The sequence below is a fragment of the Corvus moneduloides genome, chromosome 1, assembly GCF_009650955.1.
Source record: "Corvus moneduloides isolate bCorMon1 chromosome 1, bCorMon1.pri, whole genome shotgun sequence".
In the NCBI taxonomy this organism is placed as follows: domain Eukaryota; kingdom Metazoa; phylum Chordata; class Aves; order Passeriformes; family Corvidae; genus Corvus; species Corvus moneduloides.
Genome location: NC_045476.1, coordinates 27245069 through 27263969, shown reverse-complemented (window position 1 = coordinate 27263969; position 18901 = coordinate 27245069). Strand labels below are relative to the sequence as shown.

Below are 18901 nucleotides of genomic sequence, written 5' to 3'. Positions count from 1 at the left end.
AAAAAACAGGTTAATAAAAATACATTTTATACAGTATCAACATCAACACAGCCATGGTATTTCATTTGAAAAGGCTCCAACTTTTTAGTGAAGCAAAGCCAAATGTTAAAATTCCAATTTTCTATTATCATATGCCCTGTTATAAGACATACAGCTAGAGTATAGACAGTCTGCACCATATCTAAACTGAGAAAAAAGTGTTAAGAGAGGGAAATTGGTGAGGAAAACGTAATTACCTCACACAAAAGCACCACCTGTACTTTCCTTTTCACTACCCTCTCCTGAGTTTATGTGTTTTGTAGAAGACCAATTTAGTGTTGCCTCACATCCAGAATAAACCAGTGTTATATAAACCAGAATAATCTAATTTATTTATTTAAAGTTGATAATACCTAGATATCAGGACATTATTCTTCAAGTTGTTATTTTATTATATAGTAGTTCTCTTGTTTCTGTGTTTCAGGAGGGTCCTGGTTAGCAGTAAAGGAAGAACAGTAAAGTGTAAGAAAAGTGACATTAATGAACATTTTTCCCCAATTCAGTACACATCTCGCTATTAAGAGTATGAGTCTGAGAGCACTACTGAACACAAAAGGGGTCATAGAGAAGAGATATATATTTTTATATTGATATATAGATATTAAAAAAAAAAACCCTGATTAACACTTTCTCTCAATCAATTCAGTGCTGGTAAATTAATAAAACTGTGATTTTAGAACTATTCTTCACTATTAAGAAATCTGACCAAGATTCATGATAATTTCATGTTATGAAAGCAGAAGGGATTGCAAACAGGAAACTATACCTATGACAAGACAATTGCAGTGCAATGACAGGCACACCTCAGTTCACCTTCAATTGGGTTGAACACTTCTTATGTTAACCATCATAATGCACAATTAAAATTATTTTCACAAACTGAAATGACCCAAATTACAGACTGTCTTGACAGTTTAGAAATGCAAACCTAATGCATGTCTATTCTTTTCAGTATTTAATGCCTATTCATACCCCTGTGTTGGTTTAACAGCCTGGTTTTTGGTGGGGGCAGAAGCTGCTTGAAGCTTCTACTATGTCCAGCACAGAGCCAATTGCTGAAGGCTCTGACAATGGGCAAGTTGCCAGCCCAATTAGAGAAGTTGGCAACGGCTCTCTGACAACATATTTAAGAAAGAAAAAAACCCCAAAAAACGCAGGAAGCTCTTCTTCTTCCTCCCCTCCAAGGGGTGGAGAAGCAGCTGCCGGGGCCCTTCCCGGTACGGCGGTTGGGGCCGCGTCACCGGAGGGTCATCCCGGCAACACGAGCAGCCATGCAGCCAAGACCATGTGGCCAGGATCAGTGCCAGGAGCACCCATGTGGCCAGGGGCGGGGTCGCGGCCAAAACTGCACGGCCAGGGCGGCACGGCCGCTGCCATCTCAGCATAGCTTGCAATGAACTTTACTTGCTTAGCCACTTGTAACCAGCCATGCTGTGGACAGAAGAGCAGGGGCAGCAGCAACTTTTCATTTTCTGGTGCCCCCCATGAGGAGAGGTGCTGAGTGGAGCTGGTGGCCAGCATGGCCCGCGTGGTGCCGGCGGGGACCATGTGGCCAGCAGCAAGAGGCATGGCAAGCAGTTCCCCGATGCGAAGCCCAGACAGGATCAACCTTTCAGCGTTGTAGAACTCTGTAAAAACTTTTCAATTGACAGAACTTGAGAACAGACGCCAATTCTCTCCCAAGTCAGAGAAAAGGCAAAGGTGAGGAGAACAACATGGGGACACTAAGGTCAATGCAAAAGAAGGAGGGAGAAGTGCTTCAGGCGTTGGAACTGAGATTCTTCTGCAAGCCGTGGTGAGGACTATGATACAACAAATTGCTTCCCTGTAATTCATGAAGTGCATGGGGGGATGCAGAGATCCACTTGCAGCCCATGAGGAACAGTGCCCGCGCTGGAGCACGTGGATGCTGAAAAGCTGTAATCTAGTGAGGAACTCGAAGAGAGAGAGAAGACCCTTTCTTCCAGAGACAGAGAGAGCCCTTGCTTCCAAACTAGAACAGCTTCTCCTTAAAAGACTAAACCCCATGAACTAAAACGACTCATGATGTTCAGTTTTGGGACGGCTGCACCATTCAATGGAGGGACTCATGTTACAGCAGGTCGGGCAGGGCTGCTATTCCTGAAAATTAAGACCATGCTAGAAAATTTGCAGAGAACTGTCTCCCGTGGGAAGGATCCCATGGCACAGCAGAAGAAAGAAACTCTTTTCCCTAAGCATACTGAGGACAGATTTCTAGGAAGTGAACAACTGACCAAAAACCTCAAGTTTTGTCTCCTTGCGCAGTCAGAGGGAAAGAGGGAGGGGCTGGGAAGAAAGTAAGTGTTCTAAAGGTTTATTTTAGCTCTCATTACCTTTTTTACTTTTAATTTGGTTAATAATAAATATTCTTTATACTGTTTAAGTTGTGAACCAGTTTTGCCTTAGAGTGTTTTTCCCCTAATCCTTACCTCAGCCATGAGGCCTTCATTTTTTCCCCTCCCCTGCTTAGCTATAGCAGAGGAAAATGAGTGAATAGCTTTTCATGGGTGCCTGGCTTCTAGTCAGTGTCAAACCCCGACAAGCCCTCTTTATCCCAGCTCATATTACTGTGCCACCAAGACTGCTGCAGAGATCTCTACTATTATGGGCTGAGCAGCTGTAGGACAGTGGCACAAGGCATATACTTCCCCATTTATGGTCAAGACCAATCTGTATTTCCTAAGACTTTTTTTGTTTTGACTGCTAGAAACTGAAGAATCTCAGAAGAAGCATCTCAGAGAGAAGTATTGAAAGCTACAGGCAAAAACTGGCAGCAGACGACTAAAAGGCGTATTTGCTGACAAAACTGGAAACACCTTATGTGGCTCCTCCTAAAGCCAGCATACTAAATACTACGGGATTCCTTGTGGGATTACAGTATAGTACAGTACATTATACTTAAGTACTGCATTAACAATTTCTTTCATTCTTATTCCATGTTATGTTTTCAAAAGCTGTGAAGATAAGTCTACCCTGAAAGCTTCAGGAGGCCAGCAGAAGACCTCTCCTATCAACAACTCCCCTGGAGCTGGATGCCCAGTCCTCTACAAGAAGCAGTTTCTCTAGAGTATAGTGAAGGTCCCCATAAAATAGGAACCTCCTGCAAGACACATTTTCTTCTTCATCATCATTGATTATCTTTGCTTTAATATATGTTCACCCCCAAGGGATAAGAATGGTTGCCTTCCTCCAAAATTAAAAGCAACAGAAGTTTTATTCCAGGATTCAGGTGCAATTACAGTAGCATAGAATGATAGTAGAATGACGCCTGACATTTGTAAGAAGTGGTCCTGTAAGCACTCCTTACAAATCCTGATTACTAAAGAAAGTGAGAATGAGGATGATCCTACAGAAAGAACAATCCACTTTCATGAGTCTTCTCATAAACAGGAGTGAAGTAGGCAGAATTCCAAAGACACCAAAAGGACAGTCATCTAAGCAGAATCAACACACCTCATTCCCTTTTACTAGAGATTGTTTTCGCAATTGCTATCCTCTCCTTCCTTCTTGGATAAAAAGATTCCTTACTTGAAACTATTTTTCAAAATTTTTGGTAATTTCTATTCTGACCACTGAAACTCAGACGTTTAGAAGTGCTGTGTTAGAGGCCAGCATTTGACTGGTACAGATCACTAGCCCACTTGGAAGTGGAGACCAAGGGCAGAATAGAAAGAGACAGTTGTAATAACTCAAATATCTCCAATCCTTCCAGTCAAAATGGAAATACCAGTAAAACTATCTTCTCTACAAAGAAGGGACAAAATTACTTAAATTTTTGTTCTATCAATTTAAGGGCACAAGTTAAACACCACTTAACCACTAGTTTTTAAAAGAAGTAAAAAAAGGAAGGGGGCAAGCGACAACAATTTCCCCTTTATAAGCAAAGATCTTGTGTGCAGTGTAGGTATTTTTGTCAGATTAACCTTAGGTATGTGATACCTTAAGGTCACATTCCTTCAAGACATAATTCAAAATTTTAGTAAAATGCTTTCTTCCTTATAAGAAAGAATCTTTCCACAAGATGGCAAAGTGATGCCCAGCATAGCTCCTCCTCCTGACCAGGACATCTTCAAGATACAATAAAAATCCATGCTCTAGTTCTGAGTGCTGCAGACAACCTACAATTGTAGAAATAATGATGGGAAAAATGTGTGTTAATGTCTTCACAAACGACTCGATCTCGAAGAATGGGTGTGGGGGTCTTCACTAATGATATAAGAAACGGGTATTAACTTCTTCACATGTGACTCAATCTGAAAGGACCAATCATGTTCTGGAAGAATGGGTGTGGGGATCATTACAAACATCAAGCCGCCCAAGTTTGTTGCAGAGCCAAGCACAGCTTGAACTTCTGAATTTTGGGAAAAAACGCACAGGCTTAATAGACTTACGAATGTTAGCTTCTCCACCCAGGATGGGCTTACAGCTAGTTTTAATGGTCATACAATGTGTGATGGGAGTGCAGGGGAGGATACATGTTCAAGGGGGAATATTTAGTAGGCAGTTTGGGAGGTCTGTACCTTCCTAGTCCCTCAACCAAATGGGGAATGGAGGAGGGCAACATGCAGCTGGGAGTTTAAAAGGAGGCTGCATCCTCTAAAAACTCAAGAGATCCCATGGGGTATGGCCTAGTGGACTCTCTCCCTTCATTCGAATAAATTTGCAGGACTCCATCTTTATGGACACTGGCTTTTCACAGCGTGATTTTCTGCACAGTAGGGAGTCAAGTGAAGCACCCACTGGCTCACTGCAGCTGTCCACTGTGAAGGGGCTTTGGTCCAGCTGAGAAACTCTCTGGTGCTGAGAGTATGACTGCTAGAGGGTCTCATGAATGGGAGGACTGGGACGGTTCCTTAACACACCACAAAGCAAGCAGACCAAGAAGAGAGCAATGCCTTATGACTCCCCAGAGATAATCAGGAGACTTCTTCACTTGCCTTGGCCAAACCAGCTGTCATTTTTCACATGACTCCAATGGTTTTTGAAATGCACTTCGCCTTTGTTCTCGACAGAAGAGTGGTGGGAAGTTGGAAACAGACTGTGGCTGTCCACAATTGAGGGCGGAAAGGAAGGTAAAGAAGTAAAAGCTCTGGGATTAACGTGGAGAGCTGTGACTAATACTCTCGCAGAAATGAAAGCAGAGAGGAAGGTGGCCACGGCAGCCATGGAAGCCCTGGGGGGTGGCAGCTCCAGGAAGGAAAGAGGTGAGGGTCTCATGGAGCAGCAGCCGGAGGCCAGGGCGGAGTCCAGGGTTGCGCAATTCTTTGGGCTGACTGCGGGTTGACCGGTGAAGGGAACAACAGCACCCGTACGCTCGCTGTGGGAGCTGCTGGACGCGACGGGGAAGGAAGTTACCCCTCAGAAGTCTGAGGGAGAAATGGTCGCAAAGGCGAAAGTTCAGGCTCCCGACTCTGGGGGCGGGGCGTAGACGAGCATACGGGAAGCAAGCGGTCCTATCTCCCGGCCAAAAACGGCAGCACGCCACCCCCCTCTGCTGGACAGCGGATCATTGTCTGACTGCGAAGCAGCCTCTGAGACTTTGTCACCCACAGAGCCAGACCCAGCCAGGGCTGCCGGGGGTCAGCCCCAAGAGGAAGAGAAGCACCAAGAGATGATGCATGAATTCATGAAGAAGCTCGCTGAATTGTCTACACGTCAGGACGCGCTGGAGTCTAAGGTCTGCGAAACCACACCATCAGCACTGTGGTGTCCCGTGGACCCACCGGTCAAGACAGCCACCAGAACTCCTCCGTTCCCGTCGGGACAACCGGGCGCAGTGCCTACGGCCTCTCCCTTCCCGCAAGAGGAGGTGCAGCCATCGCCTCCATCAGCCCCGACAGTGAGGACTGATCCATTGCGAAGGAGATGGAATGGAGATGTCCATAACGCAATTATTGAAGGAGATTATTGAAGGGCTAGCCTGCCCTGTACTGATACAGGGGGACACCGCAAGGTGGGAACTCCATGACTGGAAGATCTTGCACCAAGCAAAGCAAACGGTCACCATGCACGGCTTACGGTCCGAAGCTACACGGAGCATCCTGCAGTTTATATTTACAGCAGATGCCCTGTGTCCGAATGATTGCATCAGCATCGCGCAATTGTTGTTAACCCCTTCACAGTTCCTGCTCTGGGAGCAAATGTGGAAGTGGCTAGTACAAGAGGAAGCTAGCAAACACCAAGGTGATACACAAGACCCACTGTATGTGATCCAAGCTGACATGCTAACTGGGAGTGGGGCTTTTGGAGAGACGGTGATGCAACTGACCATGCCCATAATAATTCATCAGTTGTCACAGACTCTTGCCCACAAAGCCTCGTGGTCAGTACCCGAAAAGAAGAAGTCTCCTCCATACGCAGCAGTCCGACAGGGGCTGTCGGAGCCATATGGTCAGTTCATTGACCGTCTGTCAGCAGCCTTGAAGGATGCAACTGAGCTCTCTGAAGAGCTCCAAGAACAAATGTTCCGGACCCTTGCCTTTGAAAATGCTAATAGGCAAACTAAGACAATTCTTGCCACACTGCCCCAGGGAGCAGGAGTAGACGAGATGCTCGTGCGTGCTAGCCATGCGGAGCAGTCGTCTCAAACAGCTGCCTTTACCGCAACGCTGCAGAATGTCCCGCAAAAACAGGGACAAGTCATCGCCGCAGCACTGACCGGAGGGGAGGAAAGAAAAAAGGGGGCAAAGGCCGCTGGCCCACCTCCTGGTCCCCAGACAGGCAGAGTAGCCTGTTTCTGATGCGGTGAAGAGGGGCACCTGAGGCGCACTTGCTGGAAAACAGTGTGGTGCCACAACTGCAATTCCAGCACCCATGCCACCATAGCATGCCACCGTGTGGGAAATGGCCAGTGCAGCACGGTGGGGCCATGCGTCAGGACACAAGTGAGCGCCCCAAAGATCCACGAGTCGAGTGCAACCCCGGTGGTTTCCTTCAACAGAACCAGCCAGCCACCCGAGGGAGCCTCGGCGTGGACGTGGCAACCTCAATAGAAATCACGCTGATGAACCACCAGGTCACCCTGATCCCAACCACAGCCAAGGCCCCCCCGTCATCAGACAGCCCTTGTTTGGGTGGCCTACTCGTGGGGCGGTCATCAACCAGCCGGCAGGGAGTAGTGGTGCTCCCTGGAGTTATCGACGCCGACTACACTGGTGAAATTAAGATCATGGCTTACGTGATGCAACCACCCATGACTATCCCGCAGGGCAGTCGCATTGCCCAAATCGTCCCCATTCCCCTAATGACCAACGGGGGAACCAGCAACAACAGTGTCTGTGGAGACCACACTTTTGGGTCCTCTGGGTTCGACATGTTTTGGACAATGAACCTGGCCCACAGATCTCAGCGGGAAGTGATCCTGTGAAGGGGGGCAGAGCCATCAAAATACAGCTCCTTTTCAACACAGGGGCCAACGTTACCATAATTAACCAGGCGATATGGCCACCTGGTTGGGGACTGGAAAAACCAGCAGCCACGCTGGTAGAGGTGGGGGGAACACAAATCCCCCAAGTAAGTGCAAACCCAATTACCCTAGAGTTTGAGGACAATCAAACCATTGTGCATCGCCCCTATGTTATGAAGCTGCCTCAGACCCTGCAAGGCCTGATCGGACGTGACATCCTTGTGCAGCTAGGCCTCGTGCTCACCACAGACCAGCATTTATGCTGACGGCCACTGCCGATCAGCCACCCATACGGGCTCTCACCTGGTTAACAGATGATCCTGTCTGGGTTGAGCAGTGGCCGGTAACGGACAAAAGGCTGAAGATAGTAGAACAGCTTGTTACAGAACAGCTAGCGGCAGGACACATCAAGCCTTTGGTTAGCCCATAGAACCCCCCCATCTTTGTGATCCCAAAGAAGTCAGGAAAATGGCGCCTCCTTCATGACCTTCGACAAGTGAATGCGTGCATTCAAACTATGGGGGCACTGCAACCTGGGCTACCGGCTCCTACAGTGATTCCAGCGGGATGGCAAATCACTGTAATTGACTTAAAAGACTGCTTTTTCACAATCCCACTGCATCCAAAGGACACAGAACGTTTTGCCTTTACAGTGCCCACAAAGAATTGCAGTGAGCCTACTAAGCGCTACGAGTGGGTTGTCCTACCCCAGGGGATGAAAAATTCCCCCACGCTGTGTCAGCTGTATGTTGACTGGGCACTATGTCCATTCGACGATGCTACGCAGAAGCACTCATCTACCAGTACATGGATGACATCCTGATAGCTACTGCTAAAGAGTTCCCACATAAAGAGATGCAATGGGTCAGAGAGCAACTGCATGAGATGGATTAGAGATCACCCCCCAGAAGATCCAGCGGACTGCACCATGGAAGTAGCTGGGCTGGCTCTTATCAGAATCGCAAATTAGGCCCCAAAAGATCGAGCTAAACACAGAAATCTCCACGCTCCATGATGCACAACGGCTGCTAGGAGATCTGCTAGGAGATCTGCAATGGGTCTGCGGAGTCGCGGGAATCACGAACGCCGACCTTGCCCCCTTCCTGCCATGGCTGCACAGGACGAACGCTGCCGAACCTCGAGAATGCTCCCTGGACCAAGCAGCAGCTCTTGCCAAGGTCGCAGATAAGCTGCAGCACGCATGGGTGTCACGCAGAGAAGAAGGAGTCCCACTTGCCATCCTCATCACTCTGATCGGCACAGCAGGTTCACATGCCATCATCCACCAATGGCAAAAGAAAAAGGGGGTGGACATCCGGATTCTCAAATGGATCTTCCCGCCGACTCAGCCACGCTTCAGACTGCAGTCCAGGGTAGAGATGGTAACGCTTTTAATCCGAAAGAGTCGCAACCGACTGGTGGAGTTGGATAGCAGGGAGGCAGAGGACATCAGTATACCGGTCTGGACAGGGGACCTGGAGTGGATGCTATGCCATGTGGAGGCACTGCAAGAAGCTCTGCTCGGATTCACCAGTGTGGTCCATAACAAGCGCCCACAGGGAAGGCTGGCACAGCTGCTGGGGTGCTATGAGTGGCTGGACCGCCCACTGAATGTAGAACGACTGGTACTAGGGTGCACAGTGTTCATGGATGTGGGGAGGAAGACAAAGCAGGCCGCCTGTGTGTGGAAAGAGAACAACCACTGGAAGACTCATGTCATAGCAGGAGAACCGGCCGACAGCCTGCAAAACACTTGAACTGCACGCCATGATATGGGCCTTACAACAGTGGTTGAAGGAACTGGTGAATGTAGTCAGCGATTCCCTGTATGTCGTTGGAATAGCCCAACGGATTCATGATGCAGAAATCTGGCATACTAACAATGAACATTTGGGCAGACTGCTTATCACATTGAAGCATACCCTGTGACAACGGACACACCCCTACTGTATCCTGCACATTCAGAGCCACCAGTGGAACATCAGGTTGGGAGAGGGCAATGCCCGTGCAGACGAGGCGGTGACCTGTGCCCCCATAGTGCATCTCCCGCCTGCGAGCATTTTTGAGCAAGCCAGATGTAGCCATGATTTGTTCCACCAAAACGCAAAATCCCTGCAGAGACAGTTTAGGATCCTGCTGATAGAAGCGAAAGGCATAGTGCGGGCTTGTCCCCGCTGTAGCCATCACGGCCCGGGGTTGGGTGTGGGAGTTAACCCCAAGGGTTTGAAAATGGATGTCACTCACATCCCTGAGTTCAGCCTACAGCGCTATGTCCATGTAACAATTGACACTTTTTCACACTTCCTGTGGGCTACTGCTCAGACAGAGAAGGCATTGCACGTGGAGTGGCATCTGCTCTCTTGCTTTGCAGTAATGGGGGTACCCAAAAAGATCAAAACGGACAATGGGCCAGTAAAACCAGGTTGCCTAGCCAGATTTATGCAGCAGTGGGGGGTAGAACATATCATGGGGATCCCACACTCACCCACCGGTCAGGCAGTGGTAGAGAGAGCCCATCATACACTAAAAGAATATCTGGGCCGACAGAAGGGGGAAGAGATGGAACCAAGTAAACAGCTAAGCAAAGTGCTGTTTACATTGAACTTCCTCTCTCTGGCCAGGGATAGGGAGGAGCCTCCAGTGGCAATCCATCATCAGACGGTTTGTAAGGGAATCAAGAAAGCTCTTCCAGGAATAAGTGTTTTGTACCGTAACCCTCGAATGGGTTTGTGGGAAGGTCCCAGCCCAGTGCTATTTAATGGCCAAGGATATATGTGTGTTTCCTCCCCAGAGGGACCGCTGCGGGTGCCCAGCAAGTGGTGCCGTGCTACGCATGCAGGACCCCAAAGCGGGAAGGCACAGTCAGCGTCGGCTCCTGAGGAAAGTAATGCCACTACTACAACAGCTGGAACTCTGGGACCCCTGTCCCGAGAAGCCTTGGGAGAGGCTGCAGACGTGGCTGAGTGAGGGGGCTGAGAACTTGCCAGGTCCACCACTCTCTGTGTGGGGGAAATAGCGAGACCCTGTGACGAATGTAGCGGCTGCCCTGGGTGGTTGCTAGTGACTTGCGGTGGTTGTCAGTGGACCCTCTGGATACACAAGCTAACGTTAGAAAGCAGGTGGTAAACATGCCCACCTTGTGCGGACTGTGATCGAAGGCAGAACCAAGAAGGGGAGTTACGTAAATTCTTGCGTATAGCACCAGACACAGAGGTAGAGTGGGGAATTGTTTTTGACTGTCTTGAGACAAGGGCATTGGTGGACATCTTCGATCGGCTGTCTGCCCATTTAGACTGAGTGAAGGCAGTACGGAGTGTGGCAGTGTTAGGGCGAGAGTGTAGCACACAGATTCATGTCCCATGGCAGCATGTGGTGGCCCCCAAACGCTGGGAAGCGACAAAGCAGCGCTGGGCCCGCAAACATTCTGAGAGGTTTGCTTCTCGTAAGCATCCTAACCGGGTCCCACACAATGTTGCCAACAATCCAAAAGAGACAAAACATGTGGGTCACCCTAGCTAATTTAACGGGGCAAGACTCTGTGTCTGAGCCTGGCCATGCCAGGGGACCCATTTCGCACCTGCTTAATTGGGGTCCCATATTTTAACCCGCAAGCCTTCCGAGGGATGCTAGACAACAGCTCCCTGATCGGGAATGCCACAGGCAATGGCAATTGTTCAGGGCTGATCAGACTCAAGCCTGCGCAGCAGCGTGCCTGCTAGCAAGCTGCATTCTTGAAAAGCATCCATGTCACTATGGGGACACCAGAAGAGTTAGATCTACTGGGTTCCACAAACCAAACTGGGGATGGTTACATGACATTTGAGCTGCCCACTACCAGTCAATTAAATGTTAAATAGGCGCCTTTGGGCCACTGTTGACCCTCTTGCAGACTGGTTTCTGAGAAATTACGAGTCCGAAACAATTTACTACCAAATCAACCTCATGGGTCAAGCCCCGAAACACCTCCCCAGTGGTACATTCTTAATATGCGAGGACCGCGCGTGGAATGGGGTTCCCGCCAGCCCACATGGGGACTGTGCTACTTAGGGAAACTCACCTTGTTCCATCCAAACCTGCATCAACCCTTAAATATCACCCACCGCACTGAAACCAGGGTGTGGCATTCAGTCCATGAGCTCAAACGTGAAAGGACTGAAGAGCCCGTCTTTTGGAGTCATAGTAGAATTTGGCTAGCATCTATGTTTTTATCTGGTGCTTCAACAGCTAGGGTGCACGCAACATTACACAAACTTGCTTGCTGGGCGAGGGATGAACTAAACATAACTTCGCAGATTCTTGATGAGCTAAGTGCAGATGTTACTCCTGTTAGGCATGCAGTATTACAAAATCGGGCAGCCACTGATTTTCTACTATTAGCCCACGGCCATGGCTGTGAAGATTTCCAAGGTATGTGCTGCATGAATTTTTCTGACCACTCTGTCTCAATTCACAAGCACCTCTCTGACCTCCAGAGGGGCCTGCACAACCTTCAGGAGACAGACGACCTGTCCTGGGTTGCAGTGTATTCTATTACCATCCTCATGAGCTGTTGAAATCAGGTGGGGCAGTGTTTCCTTGCCTCCTCCCCACAGACTATCTTTCTGTTAATGGCCCATCATTGTCCTGCTGCATGACTCAGAGATAACTCCCTCTGAACTATCTTCTGTTAATGAGCCTAATCAACACTTGGCCTCATGACTCATCACCCCATTGTGAGATGCTCCACCCAGAGGGAGGAACCAAGCATCCCATTGTGGATATAATCTGAAACTCTGAACACCAGAGACAACCTCTTTTCCACTGGATTTCCAGAGGACAGGAGCTACACAGCCACCACTGGACTTTCTGAGGAAGAGCAGACACCTTTACTACAGGATCACTGCTTCAGAGGACTGCAGCCACCATTCTACCAGACTGCTACCACCACCCTGCCTAACAGGGATTCAGGTTGTATCTTGACTCTGTCAGTTTGAAACAGTGTTTTCTTTCAGTTTTTTTTTCCTTTTCTTTAATTTTCCATTAAATTGTTATTCTGACTTGGTGTCTCCCACTGGTTTGTTTTCAAAATAGTACACGACCCTACTGGAGATTGGCTTAAGGGTCTGGGTATCACCGGATGGCTGCGTACCTTGGTAGTAGAAGGCTGCTAATTGCTATTTGTAGTTATAATAGGCTTAACAGTATTTGGGTACATTTTTTCTTGCCTTAAAGTGGGGCTGCGAAAGATCATCGACCAGGCCTGGGTTGCCCAAAAAGAAAATGGGGGATGTGTAGAGGGATTCCTTGTGGAACAGGGGCATACGATACCACTGGAAAAATTGGACAACCCAGGGTTGCTGAGGAAAACACCTGGCTGCAGGTAAGCCTGGAAAGTCCTTGGCAAAGTTATACACTGGTTGGCTCCCCCGTGGATTAGGGGCCGTCTAGAGGGACTGGGCGTGAATCTTTGCAAAGTAGATATAAGCTTGTATAGTTAAACAATAAAGGGGAGAACGATGCTCAAATCGTATTGGTGCATGGGTCGTTACTCTGGCTAGCTCTTCACACTCGAGTCCCCAAACCCATTCTACCGAATCTGTCAGTTCAACCCAGTGCACCCCTCCTCCCTCAGAATCTGGGCAGTGAGTCAAAGCCACCTCTCCCTGAAAGTCCGGCCAATGAGCCAAAACAGATTCTTCCTCAAAACCAGGGAAACTAGACCCTCCGTTTCTTTTAAGTGAGCAAAGAAACGGAGCATGGGTATACCTGAGAATGCTCACTAAAAATAAAACAGGAGATATAATGATCACAGCTATTATAGGCCCTAAACGGGCACCTGTAACTTTTCTGATCGACACTGGGGCACAAATTTCTGCTCTGACAAAGAAAGATGCCCAGAGGTGTGGAATTGTTCCAACAAAGAACCAATATTGTGTTTTAAATGCCTTGGGAACAACAGAATCTATGAATGTGGCCTTAGTCAAGCTCACTTTGCCTGGAGAGGAAAACCAACTCTCTATTAATATGGTGACTGGAGATATTCCAACCAATTTATTAGGGATGAATGCCCTTGCTAGGAGGCAGTGGGAGGACTCAGAGGGTCTTCTGTGGTCTTTTGGCACACCATATTTTAACATCAGACTGCTCCAAGCTGCAGCCTCCCTACCATTCAGCAAAGTAACTAATGTGAAACAATACCTCCTTCCCCTGGGTGCCAAAGAGGGTATCAAGCCAGTGATACAGGAGCTACAAGAACAAGGAGTAATAGTTAATACCCATTCTCCTTTCAATTCTCTGGTGTGGCCAGTGCGAAAGCCTAATGGGAAGTGGAGGCTGACAATAGACTTTTGCAGGCTGAATGCCAACACAGACCCTCTTACAGCAGCAGTCCCAAATCTAGCAGAATTAATAACATCGATTCAAGAAAAGGCTCATTCAATCATGGCAACTATAGATGTCAAAGACATGTTTTATATGATATCTTTACAGCCAGAAGATACGGACCATTTTGCTTTCACATGGGAAGGACGCAATACACTTTCACAAGGCTTCCCCAAGGGTACAAACATTCCCCCACCCTGGCTCATTACACTTTAGCCCAAGAGTTAGAAAAAATACCCAAAGCTGACAATGTAGCTGTTTATCAATACACTGATGATATCCTTGTGGGAGGAGATGAAATAGAAGAAGTGAGAGATACCCAACAGAATATAATATCCCACTTGGAAAGCCTTGATTTGCAAATTCCCTCAGAAAAACCCAAAACCCTTCACATGAAGTGAAATTTTTGGTAATCTGGTGGAAAGGAGGTATGACATGTATCCCACCTGATACCCTAACCTCTTTAGATCAGATTAAAATGCCTGAATCCAAAAAAGATCTCCAACATGCTTTAGTGTTCTGGAAGAAACACATCCCAGATTTTCCCATAATTGCCAGACCTCTTTATAACTTGTTGAGAAAAGGGATAAAATGGGAATGGACTGCTTCTCAGGAAGAAGCACTGCAATTGCTGCTTTTGAAGCAACAGCTCACCAAGCCCTGGGCCCTATTCATCCTACAGATCCTTTCCAGGTGGAATGGGGATTTGCCTCCTCAGGGTTGTCAGTTCATACACGTGTTGCAAGAATCCCCAACTGCAACAAATGGTTGGAGAATGCTGGCAAGACATCGATCCCTTGGGACAGCGACTGTGATTTGTGAGTAAACTCTGGATTTCTCTTCTTGTTCTCGTTTTGCAGTTCCATCTCTAAACTATGGAGGAACTGTGGAAAGACTCATGGCCCTCAGAGCTGCATATGGACATTTATCTTAAACTTGAAAAGATTCTTGAACAACGATTTATAAATTTTAGCTTAATTCAAGCTCAAAAGGAACTGAAACACTTCCTGGCATGGTTGTTTAAGAACTTTTTCTATGTTTCTTGGGATTTGATTCTCACCAAAGACTTTTGGAAGACTGTTTGGACACAGTTAATTCCTGAGTCAGAATATACGCTGATGGACGAATATTTTCATGAATATTATTTAATTACCAAGACTGTTGAACAATGTCAGCTGTGTCCTCGCGAAGAGAAGCGTGCCTCAGGGACCATTCGACCCAGGCCATGTGTGCCAAGCGCTCTCCGAGCAGCAGCGAGGCAGTTCCTGCGCGCGGGTGCAGCGGCGTGAGATACACTGTTGGCAGCAGAGCGAGGCGCAGTGGAAGCGGCGCGACCCGGTGGTGCCTGCCTGGCCCCGCGCAGCGTGTGGTGGAGCGAGTCCCGTGAACGCCCGAATGAGAGGGGCAGTCCATGGGCGGCAGCCGGTGGCGATGGCAGCGGAGCGGAGCTGTGTGAAGCCCAGGCACGTGCCAGGATGGAGCCGTTTGCAAGGCGCGGGGGGGCCGTTGCTCAGAGGCCCGGCCAAGACGTGGGCACAGCACCAGGCAGTGGCAGCGCAGCTGCAACCAGAGGTGGCAGCAGCAGTGGCGCGCGGGGGGCTGAGTGGTGCGGCCCAGCCCAGCCCTCACTGCCTCGAATGCAACCCCGGGAAGCCAAAACCCCGCAGTGAGAGCACGCAGGCACGAGCAGCCCTGACAGCCCCGGCAGCTCTGGCAGTTCCAACACAGGAGCAAGCAAAAGTAAAAACACAGCGAGACAGAAAACAGCAGCCACTTGGAAAAGGGAAAAAATCACCGTAGCTAAGGTTTAGGAATAGTAAAATGGTATAATGTTAAACAAAATTATGGTTTTATAATGAGATATGACAACCAGGAAGACATATTCGTGTATCGTACTGCCATTACAAAAAATAACCCCAAAAAATATATCCCAATCTTAGGAGATAGAGAAGTAGTAGAGTTTAAGATTGTCCAAGGAAGGAAAGGTTTACAAGCAGCAGATGTCACTGGGCCTTGTGGTATTTCTGTGAAAGGCAGTATATATCCTAAAAATTGTAGTCATGTTAGACTATATCCCCATTATAAGCAGTCCATACAGCTGCCCTTTCCTAATCCTACCCCTCCCCTTTATCCTATATCCTATTATGCCCAGTGTATTCCCAATCCATTTTTTCACCCATGGCTTCCCTCAGAAGACCATGCCTTTGCCAATTGTTTCCCCAAAAATCCCTTTCCAATGCCGAGTGGAGGATGACAAGGGTGGGGAAAGAATTTAACTATTGTTGTTAAGTGTTCCAACAGGTACATATGGAAGAAACCTCCTCCTGTCTCAGTTTCCCCACAAAGCATGCTCAGAGAGTCCTGTCTCCCTTCTGTCAGCCTTAAGATATTCCAGAAAAATATCCGTTTGGACATTTAAAGACTCAGGAGGATGGCTTGTTTTGTTTTGAAACTGTTCTTGTTATCTGATGTTTATCCAGTTGTTTTCAGTGTTAAGTTTTAAATCTCTTTTTGTTAAAAATAAATGGATGAAGTGTTGGGGTTCCTCCCCCCTGCCATGTGGTCCTGGGAGAGGGGCCCTGGGGTAGAGGCAGGGCCTATGGGGTTTCCCTACTCCCTGGTCAACCTCGTTCTCCATTGGTTGTTTTGTGTTCCCCTGACTGGGAAGGACCCTCTGGTCCCGTGAATGCTACAGTTCTTGGGAGGGTTGCCAACCAGGCGGCTGGAAAAATAAACATGTCTGAAAATATCTACCAAGAATCGGTCCACGTATTCTTTTCCACAGGCCTCGTTGTCTGATACACGTGTTGCAAGAATCCCCACTGCAACAAGTACACATATGGCAGCGGGGTCCTGAGGGTCCGATGAGGCCTGTTGGTTTTTACTCCCGTGGCTTCAAAGATGCTGGAAAAAGATACACTACCTGGGAAAAAGGATTGTTTGTGGTTAGCTTAGCTCTCCTAGAAGTGAAGAAGATTGCATGACAACAACCAATTGTTTTGAGAGGCCCTTTCAAAGTTATTAATCTCTACTGGGATCCCGCCACCTGATGGGGTGGCCCAGAGGGCCTCAGTAAGGAAGTGGTATGCTCAGATTGAACATTATTGTAGCATCTTCTCAATAACTGAAGGAGGTGCAAAAAATCTGGCAATCCAAGAAACTGAAAATTTGGGGAGCAGCCAGGACAAACCTGCCTCAGTCATTAAAGTAGCCTCTCCTTTTTCCCCCAAACAGTCAGCATTGGTTTACGGATGCTTTTGCCAAGTGACAAGGAAAGGTGTGGAAATAGAAGGCTGTAGCCCTCCACACTTCCTCAGGTGAACAAATTATCACAGAGGGGAGAAGGCAGTGCCGAAGTTGGTGAGCTGATAGCTGTTTGGAGTGTTTTCCAACGTGAGGCACAGAATACTCCTCTTGTCTGTATCTACACCGATTCCTATGCTGTGTTTAAGGGATGCACTGAGTGGCTTCCTTTTTGGCAGCAAAATGATTGGGAAGTTAACAGAATCCCAGTATGGCAAAAGTGGCAAGAAATTCTAAATACTGCAAATCAAGGGAATTTTGCTGTGGGGTGGGTAGCCTCTCACCAGACAGATGGAAATCCAGCAGGAGAGTGGAACAATAAAGCTGATGAATTAGCAAGACTAAGTCCTGTGAAAAAAGATCAATTTACAGAGGACTAGGAGCACTTACTAGAATGGTTGCATGTAAAAAGACAACACACAGGTGCAAAAGATTTGTACAAAGAAGCCCTTGCTCGCGGTTGGTTTGTTACCAGAGAAATGTGTAAAACAGGCATATCAGCCTGTGAACAATGCCGCAGATGGCTAGAAAGACACCCTTTGGAAGATGACCCTCTGCATTTAAGAAAGGGTAAAGGCTTATGGGATGCTTGGCAGGTAGATTATATCAGCCCCTTTAAAAAGTCAGGAGGTAAACACTTTGCACTGGTAAGAGTAGAGATAATAGCTGGGTTAGTCCAGGCCGATGCCTTTAAAAGAGCTACAGGAGATAATACTGTTAAAGCATTGCAGGGATGGTTTGGAACTTTCCCAAAACCACAAGAAATTCAATCTGATAATGGGTCTCACTTTACTGCCAAAGTTGTACAGGACTGGGCAAAAAGTGGACTTTTCACACCCCTTATTACCCTCAAGCTAACAGGATTGTAGAAAGGACCAATGGTCTTTTGAAATGACTTTTAAAACCACAGGAAGGAAACTGGGATGTTTGGCTATGGGAAGCTATGAAAGGTGTGAATGATAGATGGGGAGTAAATGGGTGTCCCAAAATCACTGCCTTTTGCCCAACAGCTCCAAGCATAATTCCCTCACTACAGGTACCAAATGATCCTAAGAATCCTGCGCACTACCCTGGACAACCTGTTTTGGTAGACCTCCCTACTGTAGGAGAAGTACCACTAGTGCTAAAAAACCCTCTGATGCCCTAGGGAGAGAGCATCGGATACATACATGCTGGATAATTCCATCAATCTAATTTTCTGCCTTTTGGTGGCAGACTCTGTTGTATTTACTTTTCACAGAAGAACTCCAAGGGATATGAAGACCACAAAAACCATGATAAAACTAGTAATAATTTTCTGCATCTGACCACAACACCATGGCCAAAAACCAGCTGAGTGGCCATGGTCTGAAGCTACCATTAGGTACACTAGTGCTCTAGGATCCTGTCCCAGAGATCATTGCCTGAACCTAGCCACTGTAGTACTGCATGACTCTGAGGTATACCATCCAAGTGAATGGGGATGGGACTTGAAGGATTGGACTAGAATCCTAAAAGGAACAATTGGTGAAGAAACTAAGGTAGGATGCAGAAAAGTAGAAGGATCTCTTTACGAGAAAGCTTCCACCATTGCAATTGGCAGAAATTTTCTAAAACCAGATGGGAAAAGCGATTTGCACCCCAACACTATGGACAAACTCTGCCCTACAACAGAGCAGATGTGTGGATGCTAAAAGGCAGGAGCAGAGAAATTTTCCAGCTCTGTAGTTTGTGAAGTTTTTCCTTTCTCATGCTTTAGCTGAGAAACAGAGAAATCCAGCATCTCACAGCTTC

The 18901-nt window shown here is 47.6% G+C and overlaps 1 protein-coding gene across 11 annotated transcripts in view; it reads right to left on the bottom strand.

Moving 5' to 3' along the window:
* The window catches only part of NFX1 (nuclear transcription factor, X-box binding 1), an 89106-nt gene that overhangs the window by 50348 nt on the left and 19857 nt on the right, over positions 1-18901 (bottom strand). The window lies entirely within an intron of this gene.